Source organism: Amblyomma maculatum, chromosome 1 (assembly GCF_055883805.1).
Source record: "Amblyomma maculatum isolate TAMU_Amacu chromosome 1, ASM5588380v1, whole genome shotgun sequence".
Classification (NCBI taxonomy): domain Eukaryota; kingdom Metazoa; phylum Arthropoda; class Arachnida; order Ixodida; family Ixodidae; genus Amblyomma; species Amblyomma maculatum.
Genome location: NC_139344.1, coordinates 450154663 through 450171758, shown reverse-complemented (window position 1 = coordinate 450171758; position 17096 = coordinate 450154663). Strand labels below are relative to the sequence as shown.

General features: G+C 46.7%; 1 pseudogene; it reads right to left on the bottom strand.

Annotated features, from left to right (window-relative positions):
- Positions 1 to 11179: 11179 nt before the first annotated feature.
- LOC146209643 (heat shock protein beta-1-like) lies at positions 11180 to 11697 on the bottom strand (annotated as a pseudogene).
- Positions 11698 to 17096: the final 5399 nt, after the last annotated feature.

Sequence of the window (17096 nt, the reverse complement as noted above, 5' to 3'; positions counted from 1 at the left end):
ACAGAGAAAGTAACGTACAAATTTACCTCGCACGAACAAGGTCAAACGATAGCATAACATTTTTATTTATTTTATTTTTGTATCATTGCATGATTGCATGATCAGAAATACTCTCATATCATTTTCGAAACCAATAAGGCAGCAAGAAATGCACTCGATAGGGATAGATTCATAACTCCATTCATGACTTCGGGAAGTTTGCGAAGCTGCTTTTACGCATTGCTAATTAAGAATGAATTAAATGCGGCCAATGCATATACAGAGACTCCGACAAGCTGTGGTTTATAAGGCAAAAACCTCATGTGCATGGTTAGCAATGAACACCGATGGATTCCGACGTCCTGAACAAAATAGTACCGAAGAATCGGCGGGACGTTATCGGGACAGTGATGTGGCCGCAGTGTTTATTTGGTAATGAATTGAGAACTGAAATATTTATTTATGTATTAACGAGCGTGATGATGCATACGACATAAAGGTCGTGATTACGATACTTTAAAGCAGCATAGCAATTATGAAGAGGAAGAATTGCACGGCGAACATTGCAGTCAGTGGTATCGTGATCGCTGCGCGTGTTGGACCTGACTGTGCTCGCTGTCGCTGATCTGCCCAGTCTGAGTACCTCAATAAACCCCAATCTTACATTTGGTGGAGGTGCCGGGTAGATCTATCCTCTCTCCCTAGAACTCCGCAGCCGCTCTTTAGCTCGCCCATCATCTGTCCCGGTTCCCTCCGTCAGCGAGACCCCGCGATCTTCAAGCGGCACTGACAACCAAGGCGTCGAGGACTGGCTCACCCCCTATGAGCGGGTGAGTGCTTACAGCAAATGGGACGCAGAAACTAAGCTAAGCAACGTAATTTTCTATCTCACCGGCGTAGCAAATCTGTCGTTTCGGAACCATGAAGCGGACATTCCATCATGATCCGTGTTCAAAGCCAGCTTGTTTGAAGTTTTCGGGCGTCCGGCTGTGAGAAAACTCCGCGCTGAATAGCGTTTGCGTGTGCGGTCTCAGCAGGTTGGCGAGAATTTTACGAGTTACATCGAGGACGTCGTCGACTTGTGCAAGCGCGTGAACGCACAGACGCACAGCGTCCGACAAGATCATGCACATTCTGCAGGGCATCGATGACGACGCCTTTTAGATGTTGACAGCTCGAGATATCCGCACCATGGAGGAAGTTGTCACACTGTGTCAAAATTTTGATGAACTTCGCAAACAAAGGGCCATAACTCGCGCGAACACCATGCACACTGAGGCGCTTGCTGGCCTGACAGATGCCGGTGAACATTTTGTGATGCTGCCACAAATCAAAAGCTTCATTTGTCAAGAAGTTGCTCGACAGCTCTTCCTTATGTCCTGCCATGAAGAGCCTTCATTACATCTAGCTCCCAGTTTGCGCCAGATTATTCAAGAACAGGTATCTGAATCTCTTCCTCCAGCACCTCAATTCATGCCTGTCGCAGCCCCTTTGACATATGCGGTTGTTGCTACCCGACCACCACCTGCAAATGCTCCGCCACAACCTGCCTATGTTCAGCCGCCATCTGGGCCTGCTCGAGAACCTATGCAGTTCATTCGACCGGATCCAAGACCACGCAATGCCTGGCGCACGACGGATAACCGGCCCATATGTTACACTTGCGGACTGGCTGGAAACATTTTTCTTTATTGACGCAACCGTCTCCCAGTGTCAGCACCACCTACTGATGGTTCTGGGTACTGGTTTTCGACGCCTCAGTATTCCGCGCCTACTGAGCCTCCAGCCAGCCGACATTTCTCCCCAGACTGCTCAACAATGTCCGACCGCCGTTCACCGTCGCCGCGACACTGCTCTATCTCTCCGATGCGACGCCGACAGAGCGATTCACGTGAAGAAGACTAGGGGCCGGAGTTCCTGAGGCGAGAACTGCGACCCCGTCAAACTTCCCAAGTCCTCATCTCTCGCCAGCCGACCTTATTCAAGATTTCAGCGAGGGTGTTGCTGTCATGGCTCTAATTGACACTGGTGCTGCAAGTTCGGTAATGAACGCAAAACAATGAAGCTGTTTAACGAACGTGAAGACGCCATTTGCGGGTCTTTCCTTGCAAACGGCCAGCGCTGAGCATACCAAGCTTTAAGCAGCGTGCACCACTCGAGTAGTAATCAAGAATTGCCTTTATACAATTGAGTTCGTCGTGCTGCCAAGTTGCTCACACGCTGTAATTTTAAGTTGGGCCTTCCTGTCGCGTCACGCTGCTATTATCGATTGTGCTCGCGCTGAAGTGGACTTGCCGACTTTGCCCTACGCCTTACAATGCGTAGTCCATCGAATGTCTGTGCTCAAGTCCTCGTCGCCGAAGATATCGACCTTCCTTTTTGCTCTTCTGTGATTGTTCGTGTCGCTGGTGCCTCTGTTAGCGATGACATCGTTCTCTGCACACCAGCCCATACTTTCCTGCGCCGAGTTCCTTCCATTGCCCTACGCTTTGTTCGCTATTTCGACTGGCCTTTGGATGTTATGGGTCTCTAACCCATTTAACTTCCCTGCTGCTTGGCGGCATGGTGAATGCCTCGGCAGTATCAAGCAAATAGAATTTTTTTCTGATCTCTTAGGAACCTAGCCACGCTCCACTCTCTGCCGAGAAAGCGCACAGCCCCCCCCCCCCCCTCCACCCCACCTGCGCCCGTTCCCCCCTTACAGACTTGTTCCTCCGTTCTATCGACGCTGACCTTCCTCATGCGCAGCGCACTCAGGTTTTGAACTTACTACATCACTTTCAATGCTCCTTTGGCTCTCATAAAAGTTCTTTTGGTCAAACTTCTACAGTCACTCCTCGCATCTACACCGGCACCCACGTACCACTGCGGCAGCGCCCCTATCGTGTGTCTGCAACCGAACGCCAGGCTATTGAAGAGCAAGTTGACATAATGCTCCAGAACGGCGTGATTCAGCCCTATAGCAGCCCTTGGGCGTCACCATTCTCCTCGTAAAAAAAGAAAGATGATTCTATCCGCTTCTGTGTCGATTATCGCCGCCTTAATAAGATTGTGAGCAAGGACGTCACCCGCCCACCTTTTGCCGCCCGCCAGCTCACCATTCTCGGCCACGTTGTCTCCAATGAAGGTGTATCTCCAGACGCTGCCAAACGTAGTGCCGTAGCAGCCTTTCAAAAACCGATATCCATCAAAGATCTACGTATTTTCCTGGGGCTGGGCTCTTACTTTCACCGCTTTATTAAAAATTTCCCTTCCATTGCTGCTCCCATGACAGACGTTCTGTCCGGCAGTTCCGACATTTCGCAGAGGTCATCAACGTGCGAAGATGCCTTCAATGCTTTACGCCGCATCATCACGGCACTGCCTGTCTTGCGTCACTTCGATCCCACAGCGCCGACCGAGGTCCACACGGACGCCAGTGGTGCTAGTCTCGGCGCTGTGCTCGCTCAGCGTAAATGAGGCTATACTGAATACGTGGTCACCTATGCTAACCGTACACTCACGACGGCTGGATCCAATTACTATGTTACTGAAGAACTAAATTCAGTTCAGTCATTCAATCGTATCCGACTCTTTGTGACCCTATCAACCATATCACGCCACGCTTTCCGGTCTCTCCCTATCTTCCTAACATCACCTAACTTCATCTGCAGCGCCTCGAGGATGCCATCTAACCATCGCTTTCGCTGCCTACCCCTTCACCGGTGACCCTCAAACTTTCCCAACAGCAAATCTTTCTATAGCGACTCCTTTCTTCTCATTAGATGACCAAAGTAGCAGAGCTTTAACTTTAGAATTTGACCCTCCAATGAGCAGTCAGGGTTTATGTTCGACAATATCGACTGATTTGATCTCCTGGCAGTCAACGGAACTTTCAAGAGTCTCCGACAGCACCACAAATCAAACGCGTCAATTCTTCGGCGGTCAGCCTTCTTCACAGTCCAACCCTCGCATCCATACATCACAACTGGAAAGACCATAGCACGACTTATACGGATCTTGGTTGGCAGTCTGATGTCTCTGCTCTTTACTAGGCGGTCAAGGCTAGCCATGGCTCTCTTTTCCAGAAGCAGGCGTCTCCTAATTTCGATGCTACTGTCACCTTCCGGGATAATCTTGGAGCCCGAAAAGAGAAAATCAGTCACGGCTTCCACTTCTTGTCCCTTGATGCTCCAGGACTTGATAGGGCAAGACGCCATGATCTTTGTCTTTTTAATGTTCATTTTAAGCCCAAACGTCTCTCTCTCTTCTTGCACGCGCATCAGAAGTCTCTTGAGTTCCACTTCACTTTCTGCCATTAAAGTGGCATCATCCGCATATCTAAGGTTGTTGATACGTTTTCCAGCAATCTTCACTCCAGCTGAAGACTCGTCCAGACCGGCCTTCCTCATGATGCACTCTGCATATAGGTTAAATAGGCAAGGCGACAGTATGCAGCTTTGTCTCACTCCTTTCTCAATCGGAAACCAATCAGTAAGACCATGCCAAATTCTGATTGTGGCCTCTTGCCCTTCATACAGGTTCCTGAGGAGACTGATGAGGTGAATTGTAACTCCCATCTCTTGGAGAGCGTGCCACAATCTGCTGTGATCTACGCAGTCAAACGCTTTCGCATAATCATTAAAGCAGAAGTAGATGGGTTTCTGAAACTCTCTTGCTTTTTCCATGATCCAGCGAAGATTGGCAATCTGGTCTTTAGTGCCTCTACCCTTGCGAATCCCAGCTTGCACATCCAGAAGCTCCCGATCCACATAGTGGTGCAGCCTACCTCAGAAGATTTTCAACATCACCTTGCTAACATGCGAAATAGGCGCGATCGTGCGGCAGTTCGAACAATCTTTGGCACTGCCTTTCGTTGGAATGAGGTTGTAAACTGACCTTCTCCTATTCTGTGGCCACTGCAAGGTTGTCCAAAGTTGCTGGCATAATGTATACAAAACGTTAACAGCGTCATGGTTGAGGTTTTGAAGCAACTCAGCTGGAATGCCATCAATTCCGCTAGCTTTGTTCTTAGCAAGGCAGGCTAAGGCCTATTCAACTTCACTCTTCAGGCTGCCCGGCTCGAGATAAGTAATCACAAACATCTTATGCTGGGTTTGCACTTCCGGGTCTTTCTTGTACAGTTCTTCTGCGTATTCCTACCACCTCTTCTTTATCTCTGAGGCTTCAGTGAGGTCCCTGTCTCGTTTGTCCTTTATTACGCCCAGCTTAGCACAGTTAGCTTCCTTTGATATCTTTGATTGTCTTATACAGAGCTGTTGTGTTTCTCAATTGGCTGTTGTCCTCCACTGCTTGGCACTGTATGTTCAGGAAGGCATATTTATCTCTCCTTGCTATTTTCTGAAAATCCGCATGTGACCTCAAGGTTTTCTTGGCAGGAAATACTGGAGTGGGTTGCCATTACCTTCTCCAGTGAATCACATTTTGTCAGAACTCTCTGCCGTGACCCGTCTATCTTCGGTGCCCTTACACAGCAGAGCTCACGACTTTATCGAGTTTCGCAATCCCCGCCGCCACGACAAGGCAGTGATTCATAAAGGGGAGTACTTAGTAATCCCCTTAATGGGAGTACTAAGTACTCCCATGAAAGAGTACTTAGCAATTACGTAGTTAAAAAAGTAGTTATTAAGAGTACTTAGTAAAAAAAAAAAAGAGTACTTAGCGATTATTCAGGCTCTTACTAAATACCGCCCTCACCTCTATGGCCGCCCTTTTGAGGTAGTGATGGACCACCAAGCGCTTTGCTGGCTTCCTCACTGAAAGACCCGCTCGGCAAACTGGCAAGATGGGCTCTTCGCCTTCTGGAATATGAGGTCCGCGTTGTTTACCGCTCCGGCTGCAAGAATCATGACGCCGATGCACTTCTCCACTGACCTCTTACAGCTGAGGTCGCGAGCCTTTCCTCTTCCGACGATTCCCCGCCATCGCTTCACTTCAATGACATCCCGCCAGCGCGGCGGCAAGATCATTGAATAAATTCTCTCCTCAATTTTATCTCCAATCTTACGGATGCTTCTCCATCACGTGCTTTCCGCCGCCATGCTTACCACTTCGCCATTCGTGATAACCTCCTCTACCACCGCAACTACTGCACAGGTGACCGCAAGTTGCTTCTAGTTATTCCCAGGCAGCGTCGCTCGCAAATCTGTGACTTTTTGCATGTTGACCCTCAATCCGGTCATGCGAGCGTCTTCAAGACATACACTCGTCTTCGGCTGCGTTACTACTGGCGGGGCATGTACACCTTCGTACGTTCGCTCATGTCTCACCTGTCAACGTCGCAAGCCATCTCCTCAACGTTCTGCTGAATAGTTGCTGCCGTTATTCTGCCCAACACGCCCTTTCGACCGCGTCGGCATTGTTTAGTACGGGCCGCTTTCCTACACTGCAGCAGACAACCGCTGGGTTATCGTAGCCGTTGATCATCTGCTGAGATATGCAGAAACCGCCTCCCTTCCATCTGCGACAGCGTCAGAAGTATAGCTTCCTTCAATTTGCAGCGATTTGTTCTTCGCTACGGCGAACCTCGAGAGCTGTTCAGCGATAGAGGACGCGTTTTCTTGAGTGACGTTGTGAAAGCCTTGCTCACCAAGTGCAACATTATTCAACCACCTCCGCCTTTCATCCCCAGACTAATGGCCTCACTGAGCGTTTTAATCGTACCCTTGGTGACATGCTCTTTATGTACGTCGCCTCCAACCGCTTAAATTGGGACCTCGTCCTTCCGTATGTCACGCTTACAATACCGTAACGCAGACTACTTCTGGCTTCTCTCCTTTTTTTTATCCTCTACGTCCGTCACCCCTCTGCTACAATCGACACCATACTCCCGTATCAGCCAGACGTATCCGAGTATACTCCTGGGACTCAAGCCGCCCAGCATGCAGAAGACTGTCGACAAGTTGCCCGCGCATTCACGCCTAACATCTAGTACCGCCATAAATTCAACCATGACAACCAACACTCGACACCGGAATTCTCGTCTTGCGCTCCTGTGTGGCTGTGGATACCTTCCAATGCTCCTGCACTGTCTTCGAAATTTCTAGCTAAATACCATGGCCCATACCGTGTTCTGGGGCGCACCTCTCCGGTTAATTACGTGGTGGACCTTTTACGCCGTCTACGCCGTCTATGACCTACGCCGGCGCGGACGCGAGATTGTTCAACGTCCAGCGCCTTAAACCCTATTACGCCCGTGCCGTCTTGCTCAAGTGGCCAGGATTGCTCCTCTCCGTCCCGCGGGTAATTGTGAAGAGGAAGAAGTGCACTGGGAACGTTCCAGTCAGTAGCATCTAGATCACTGCGCGTGTTGTGCCTGACTGCGTTCGCTGTCGCGGATCTGCCCAGTCAATAAACCCCCATCTTACACAAAGAATTAAGAGTTTATGGGGTGAAATACTCTGGATTAAGGATGCATTGCGTTACAGCAATGGTGTAATTTGCTGGCATAGCGTATAATGTTATGGATTACGGTGAGGAGCTTCAAATCGAGGGTTGCTTCGAGTAGAGTTCGGCACTTAAGACATTACTAGTCTGAAGTGTTATAATTGTCCTTAATGGTTTTGACGTTAATGATGTGGTAATAGACATTAATTTTCATAGGTGCCCTTGACAATTTCATTTTTCGTCGCACATTTTATTTCACAATTAGCACTTCCGCAGCCCTGAAAGATTTTGTATCCGCACTAGCGATGCAGGTTCCACACCAAGTCTGCTCTCACACGCCTGTTTTGAATTTAATAACTGCTGAAATACACGGACACTCTACTGCGTTGGGAAGATGCGGAAACGAGTAAGGCAACAAATTCTTTCACTGGCTTGAGACGCTATGTCTCGCACCGAAAACAGGCAGCGAGAGCACATCCGAACACGCAGGGTGTACATGGCACCACTGTCCTGACAAGATGCCACGAATTGCGACAAAGAACATCGTGCAGAATAGCCTATCGCGGCTTCCCTTAATGCGTATAGATATTTACAAATCTGTGCATTTATAAAAAGAATCTTAATAAGGAATGCCTAAATGCCTAGTAAGTATTTATAAGCCTTTCTCTGCCATATTGACATTTTCTTGAGGCAGGACCTGTTTAAAGAGGCGTAGTGATTGGGAGGCTAAGTGTTTGGCATTGTTCGTCGGTCCTCTTTGTCGTTTTGTATGGCTTTCCCGGTATGTTCATGTTTCGCCGGCTGTGAATGATGATTGACATGCTATGAATTTGAGGTCACATGATCCAAGAGTATTTATATTTTCACACATTTATATTGGCAGCGAAGAGTTTCAGAGTCGCACGAAAAGTAACCAGAACTGCTCAAATAGAAATCACCAGCGACCATAATTCTACAATCTGGCACCGTCTGATTTCAATGCACAACCGAAAGCGCGTTCGCTGGATTTACGAGCGGTGACTTTGTATTTCGCCTCCTCATTTGCACTGACAGAGGAGAATGGAATGCATATATCCAGTTTGCAATGTTTTTGTTTATCACGTGTATACGTTGAATGGGCACTGCACATCGCGATGTATAAAAGAGATAATATATCTTGTGTGACAAAGGGCCGTGATACCATACCCTAAGCCACATGATGGGATTGAATACACCTTGTATTCCTAGAAGCTATTGGTCTGTTGCTAAGAATGTGAAATTACCGGCCACGTTTGTAAGCACAGGTTTAATTCAAGGTTGGGAAGATGTCAGTCGTGCATCGTTAAATTCGAAACATTCTTTCTTTTTATTTTAACGTCCCTTTTTATAATTTTTCTTGTCTTCTAGCCACATATAAACTCCTCTTGCTAACCGTTCCTTTTCCTTACGTCTCCGCTTTCTATATCCCGCTTTCTTTTGAACAGTGGCGCCAGTAATGAGCACCTTTATATCAAAGGACGCTTCTGCTTTCACTGAAGAATACAGGGTTTGCACAATAGCACCTTGATCCAGCGTAGCAGTGCAACATTTAAGCAAGTAGGCGTTTCTATGTTGACGTTTACCGGGTTATGGAGCCGTTGGGTGACGAAGCATGTTATCTTGAAGTTTAACCTGATGAAACACTAGCCAAAAATGCAGCATTCTTAGCTCATTGCCAAGGAACACTTATTCTTTAAAAATTGATGTGTTCAACTAAATGCGCATGACGACCAAACGACATAAACCGGATTGTTACACAATCCACACGCTGCGATGTTTTTATTTTATTTTAAATTGGAGGCTAACAGTTCAGGAGTGACACGCATATACAGATACAGATAGAAAGCATTTATTTCGTTTTCCGTGCTAAGTTTACAACGAAGAAAATTGAGGTGACGGGTCCTAACAAAAAGGGCTAAAATTGCACAGACTCTCAGCTCTACCATTCGAATTCTCTTCCTCCGCTATCTCCACATCTTCCTCACTGGACAATAACCCTCCCAATCCTATGATACCAACTCACAGTTTGGAAGGGTGGCAGCCACGTACCGTGAACGATAGGAGGATTAAGGGGTTCTAGAACAGGCTTCCAAGGTTAAATAAATGGCACTGTTTTCCGCTAGAAATACTAAATCCACAATAAAATTCTTAGGTCATCCAATTTTCTCTCTTTCACTGCACTGAAGAATAAAGTAGAGGGGTTAAAAATACAGTGCGACCTAGGTTCAGACCTGAGAGATTAGTTCTCAATTACCAGTCGTGCAGAGACTGTGCACTATACAGAGATAAGTGGGGATAAAAGGCAGAGAAGTTCGGACTTAGATACAATCAGTTCATTGGTATTCGTTAGCATCGTTCACCTCATTAGGTTTAGCGGGTGGGTTCGAAAGCTCTCGGCCTATTGCTAAATGCTAGTTTGGCAATCCCGTTAATACAGAGGTCTGGCCTCGTCACTGCTCAGTTGCGTTCCTTTTAGTTAGATATGGCTCAGGCCATTTAGCGCAGGGAAGAAAAGGGACCCACAAACAAGTAATAATTATAGTATCGCAATGAATGTAGATATAGTCCAAAAAGCCAGTGGCAAAAAAAAAAAGATTGTATAAACCACGTCATCAAAGTAGGTGCGTACATCAAATGCTTTCCAGGAGTAAAATGTCACCTTCTTAAGCGCCGGTCATGCGTGCTACCAGCCACATTCTTTCAACAGCTGTCACGTCATATATGTGTTTAGGGCGTGATTGGTGTTAATTTCATCGCTGGTGTTAGCAACGTTTTCGGCGGCTTTTTCGTGTTCACGTGCAGCACAGTGTAGCAACCGCTATCAGTTAAGCGAGTGACTGTGCTTTGACGCCAAAACATTACCGGGTACCAGTAATTCGAGGCACTTATCGGAATTCGACTCCCCGAATCCCAACAATCGATACAGCACTGCGAAAGATCATCGAAACTTTCTTTTTCATGGCACTGATAGACGCTTATAGATGGAGGCGGAAAACAAGGTATTGGTATGCTGCGCGATGTCAGTGCAGGTTAAAAATCCTCAAGTGGCCAAAATTTCTGGAGCTCCACACGAAGACGTCTCTAATAGCCTGAGGTGCTCTCGGACTTGCACCAAGAAGGACGTATACCAATTTTTTGATGCATGTTGAAGAAGAGAAAAAAACAGCGCTACCTTTTTTCTCGTTTTGCCTATAAAGAGGTTTTCTTATTCTCTTTTTGCACAGCGCATCCTACGCTTTCTGGTGATCACTGCTATTATCCTTAATGCCTCATCATCTGCTAACAGTGCGACCTATGCTATCAGAAGTGTAGAATTTTTAACGTCACTTATTCTGATCACTGAATTGTGGATAATATCGCTTCAAGCATTGATTATCTAGTCCCAATGCAATGGCGTCTTTAGTCGCAGAGACATTGACTTAGTGGTGTAGACGTTAGTTGAGTAATGTATTGGGTTTCTATAGTTGTGGGTTAAACTCGAACGCAACGCGTTTTGTACTTTTTGTAGCGGAAGCTACTTTTGACTAGTCATCGGCGCTTTTCCGATAAGCTTCGCTGCCCACTGCTACGCAATTGCCTACTAAGCTGTGCTACTACTACGCTTAAGTAATTGAAACAAATGGCCGTAACCATGGCAACTAGCTATTCTGAGTCACATAATAACATAAGAAGAATAAGACAACGAAGACGAGAAGGAAGAAAAAGAAGAAGGAAAAGAAGAAGAAGATGGCTTTTAATCACAACTTTATAGAACGGTTCTTGACTTCTCCCCGTAGTCATCGCTAGCGCCTTCGTGCTAGCAATGACTACGGGAATGGGAATGGGCTTCCCATTCCATTGCAATGGGAATGGGCTTCACCTCTTCTTTCTCTGGGGCGTTCTTGCAAGGTGCCTCCAATGCTAGGAGCCTGTTGGGCGGCACTTGACGGACTGGGGATACCCACCTTCGGGCAATACGTAGCGGCGCGTGAACTACCGTTTGATGCAGCAGCCGTGGTCGTTTGGCTTCTCTTCGTGCTTGCCATGAATGACCACGCTTTTGTCCTGCGTCTTGACGGTTATCTTCCTCGAAGAGAAGTGCCGGTTACCCACCTGGATGTCCGGGGTGGAGGCAGGAGACGTACCTTGCTGGACCGGAGAAACGCTCCCTGACAACTGCTGGTAATGGGTCCGGATGTAAAATCACTGGTGATAGTAAGGGAGATCGAACAGCCCACTGTCTAAGAAGAAGCGGCCGAAGTCGTCGTCCAAGAAGCGTCTCATCAGGTCAGCGTGGCTTCAAGAGTCTCGGCTCAGCAGTGGAAAGATAGCCATGATGCTGAAAATCAACTTTCGCACAAGTTCTTTGTACAGAGCCAGACAACATCTTCAATCGGAGAAGAAGACGAGAAGAGAGAATATGGAGGAGGAGCAGCAAAAGAATCCGGTTAAATGAAGCTAGAAGATTTGGAACACGCCAAGAAGAAGACAGAAGAAGTTGAGAAGAAAGTGGGAAGAAAAAAAAAAGAAGCGACGAAAAAGAGGCTAGTCAAATGCAGAAAGTAGATTCGGAAGGCGCCTAAAAGACACCGATGTCGACTTAAAGAAGGTTTGCAACCAGTGCATCTGTGACAAGGACGTTCAAGTCTGACTTTGTGAACATTTCGTTTAGTAGCTTTCGCTATGCGTATCTAGGCTTAACCGAATTGAGTCGCCATTAACGTTTTTGAGCCCATCGAGTACAGTTCAAATCTAAGGAGCTTAAGTTAGTCTTCATCCCGTAGCTTGGAAATATATGCCACCTGTTTCATCGTGAATGGAAGACTGTTTTTATGACGTCAGGCGGCTACATGTCGCGGGCCACAAGGCAGGCAGGCGCTGACCACTCTGGGTTCATTTTTGAGGCTGGGGCTTTCGATATAAATCCAGCCTTTCATAACCCTTTGATTCAGAGTAAGACACGCTCCTTCAAGGTAACGCAGGGACGTTCCTTTGGCTTAATGAAAGCAGGTTGGTTGATTTATTTGCTTACAGGGTGGTATATTACGGCTGTATGTGATGTGCATGTGTGTTTAACCAGAGACATAATTTTAAAGATTACAAACTGAGCGAGTAGCAAATGACATGTGCCCAATCGAAGATTTGAAAGAAGTGCCAGCAAACGGATGACATTTAACGCCGTGGCATCATATCCGGAAAGACGGTGCTCAAGTGCCCGGAAATCGTATAGCGGAAGATGTACTCTCCGGACTGCAACTTCCTAGTTTCCCATATGACGGCGAGCTACACTGAGCTATTCATGAGGGCCGACCCCGGCTGTGGGCGAATGACTTCCGACGCCTCGTGAGATTAAACTGCTATTTGTTATTTACTGATAAATTTTTGCAGATATCGGCCGCACCATAAAGATATTTTTAAAATAGGGGAGAAGGACAACTGCAGGAAAACATATTGTTTAAATGAACAATGTCAAAGAACAACAAAACATCTGTGCACAGTTCCGTGGAAAAAAAATAAAACGTGGAGTCCCGATGAATCATTTTGACGTCAAGTCTTCAAGGCGATGTGTCTCAAAATTTCGCAACGAAATAAATAGAAAGAGTACACACATACACATAAAAAACAATGACGAAAAAAACGTGATGGTATGAATCTACGGCAGACTGTGGGACAAAAAAGAGTAAAACTCACTCTTGTTTTACATTAATCAATAGTTGGACTGCGTGTAATGCTTTCACATTAAAAAGAAGGGAGCTGACGCGAAATGGTTGGGTTCAAACCTGATTACGCTGGTTCAGTAGCCAAGCACCTAAACCACTGAGCCTTCGCGGCGAGTGTTTTCGCTCTTTATAACCAGGTGTAAGTTGAAGTAATTCTTCTTCTTGCTTTTCCTCCTAAATCTATTACTTATCTCCTAAACCTCCTACTTAATCTTCTTTTTTCAAGCATACTCATAAGAACTACTTAGCACATACTTGGACTGCACGCAGGTTTCTGTTTCCTGAGAAATCTCTCTATTTAGGACCCTGACTTAGGACCCTGATCTGCTTCAATTCAAAAACAAAAATTCTGCCAGAAGGATTTTCTCATCAATCACATGGGGTCGAAACTTCTGCACATTCCTCACAACTCAATACACTTTAGTCTTCACCTTTTTCTTCAGCTGGAATACATAACACGCCGTCGCAAAACAACGCTGTTCACTGCATTAGCAGGTGAATTGTACAAATCCATTTATTCTCTGTGTTTCCGAATAATATAAGTTGTGTATATTTCAATGTAGTTGCTTATTGAAACTTATTCTTACTGGAGAACAAACTTGCAGTCTTGTACCATAGGACCTCTCTTTGTATATGCTTGTAACTGTCGATTGTTTTACCTAATAAACTTTCTACTTTAAAATACTTAGCAGCCGCGGAATACATGGATACAGCTAAGATATAAAAAAGTTATAGACGAGCTAGATGGTTTTCAGTTTCAGACAGCATTCTTAGCGCTATAATAAACACACACACACACACACGCACACGAAAGAAAAGGAGGGACACGGGACAGGTGCTACTACATCTGGTTTATTGCTTTGAAAAGACCTACAATATACAGCAATGACCCCACATGCGCAGACCAAACAAACACGCCCCCCTCACCAAAACGCACAAGAAATCGCATTTCTGCCACCAACGAGGCGACAGACGTGTCACTAACACACACCTCCCCCCTCTTTCCTATACGAAATGCTTCAAGCAGTTCGTGAGCCTTTTTATCCACGCTTCTGCCCAAAATCCGTATCTCGCTCAGCCGCGGCTCACACCCACTGCACAGAACACAGTGCTCAGGGAGCCTTGTCGGAGCTCAGGAAGCGGAAATGTTAAGCCGGGCAGTCGTTAACACATTTGCCTGTCCGGCACAACAGGCCCATGTAAACCTTCAAGCAAGTCAATAGGATCTGATATACGCCCCTGAGCGGCACTAACACCGCAGGCGAGCCTTCTGTCGTCACGCATGGAACGTGAGCAGAGTCTAGAAAGCTTCTGGGCAGCAGAGAACACGACAGGAACACCCTGTCTATTAGCCACCTTTTTGATGTTGTGGGATATCTCGAGGGCATACGGCACCACTTCAGGGTTAACCGCAGTCTTACTCCGCACTTCCTGCGTTCCTGGCCAGGCCTTTTGTCTTTTTGACCAGACTTTCTATTACCGACGGGACGACTTCGCAGGGGAAGCTTGCAGTATGCAGTCGCTCGACCTGCCTCCTGAAACTCGAAGTCATGGCATGCGGGCACGAGGGCAAAGGCTATCAATGGCCCTCTTAACTGTTTTGGAATGGGCTGACTGATAAGGCAGCAGGGCCTTCTGAGCCCGCGGTGCGTATTTCCAGCATACATGGTTACCCCCTAGGTTAATATTAATGTCTAAATACTGCAACGAATCCTATAAAGGGAGTTCTTGCGTAAAACCCAACCCCTTACCATTATCATAATAGCAAGATAAAACACTGCACACAGCACTTGCGTAGGGGAGGCGAGGCTGTTTTCTTAAAACATTTAAAAAATCATAAAAACATTTAAAAGCTTTGAAAACCCTCAGCCCTTTAATATCCTGTTCCAGGTCACGATTAATAAAAGGCAAAAATATATTACACACAACAGGGGCAACGCACGACCCTAGACACATTCCTTGACGTTGACAATAAAAATTGTTGTGAAATGAATCGAAAGTGACCCCGATATTAAACTCTAGCAGGCTTAAAAACCTATATGCACATAACACCGAATAATTCTGAAAACACAAGGCACCACTTTCCTCAATAGTATTTCTCACACAGCTGAACAGTTCTGCATGTGGCACAGAATAAAACAGATATTCCACATCTACTGAAAACAAGTAACCAACATTTGCCCGATTCCTAAGAAACCTAACATCGATTGAACTCTTTGTTGAGAAACGGTCCTGGACACTAAGGGTGTGCAGGTGCCTTTTAAGAAAGTGAGTCAGGACATGCTGCCAGGTACCACTCTCACCGACCACAGACCAAAATGGTACACCCGGTTTGTGTGTCTTGGCTGTGAAAAAAATTTACAAGGTGTTACACCTGGTATCATAAATAGCGTTTTCTAACTGGGTGAGGTCCAAGCTTTTGACAACTTTTTTTGTTTATTTTTCACGCATACTCCTTTAAGAAACACTCCACAGCAGTTCTTGACTGTCATGAAAGAAGCTTTGTGGAGGGAAAAAAATGAGAACAATTGAGTTATCGGGAGGCAGTGTGTTGGTCCATAAGAAAGTTGCGCGACGAACAGATAGAAGCGACTGCCTAATGTCGCTGACGCCGCTAGCGAGTGAAGAGAACGTGACTCTGCGTTCTGGCTTGGGATGCCCGCACCGTGATCCGCTGATAGCGAGCCGGCGTTTCGGCAGCCGGACAGCACCCTCGCACGTAGGAAAAAGGGGGGGGGGGGGCAAAGGAGCGTGCCCTGCCCCAGCTGCGGAGCTGGTTACAGAGACAACGCCGCCAACGCCAACAACGACGCGAAACGCAGGAAAAGGCTCCGAGAGCTGCGGTTCTAAAACGCAAGGTTAGGCTCGGGAGTCGGTCGCAGTCGCACGCGCGCTGCTGCGGGGCAGGCGAGACGGGGACGGCGGCGGCGAATGGGAGGCTCTTGTTCGGTGCAGGCAGTGAAGCGAATTCAAAACGCGTTGGTTTTTGAGAAGATGGTGCTGAAGGGGCGGCAGCAGCGCATGCTTTCATGCGCTGACCGTGGTCAGACTGAACATAGTTTTGCAAAAATGCTTTACCATCTCAAAATAATTAAGTTTGTTTAGCACGCGCATTAACAGCTAGTCAAGAGGTACCTCGGTAGTCAAGAGGTCCTCGCTCTTTCGCGGCGCACACGGCGCAAGGGAACATTAGACATGTCGCTTTTTATATGCGCGAGCTCTTGTTGCTCAAATAAGCTCTCATAATATACGAATATTATGCTTCTGATAGTATTCCTGAAATAATACAGCATAAACCTATCGATTCCGGCCTGCTTGACAATCTCTAGCCGGAAGCCCGAAACAATTGCAGCTCTCCGAGGATCACTAAGGTTGCATATTGAAGTATTCTGACAGCAAAAAAAAACAATCATCATCATCATCAGCTTGAATATTCCTACTCCAGGCGAAGGTCTCTCCCATATTTCTCCAATTAGCCCTGTTCTGTGCTAGCTGCATCCACTTGACCCCTGCGAACTTCTTAACCTCATCCGCTCAGCTAACTTTCTGCCTCCCTCTGCTAGGCTTTCCTTCCCTTGGAATCCAGTTTCTTACCCGAAGCGACCACCTGCTATCCTCTCTTCGCACTAAATGTCCTGCCCATGCCAATTTCTTCTTCTTAATTTCCACTAGAATGTCAGTAACTTGAGTTATTTCTCTGACCCACCCTGCACGCTTCCTATCTCTTAATGTTACCCCTACCATTTCTCGTTCCATAGTCCTCTGGGTTGTCCTCAACTTAGGTAGAACCCTCTTGGTTAGCCTCCACGTTTCCGCCCCATAGTTGAGTACAGGTAAGATGCAACTGTTGTATACTTTCCTCTTGAGCGATACCGGTAAGCTGCTAGTCATAATCTGCGAGTGCTTGCCAAATGCGCTCCATTCCAATCTTATTCTTCTTGTTATTTCCTTTTCATGGTCCGGATCTGCGGGTACTACCTGTCCTAAGTAGACATATTCGCATACTACTTCCAG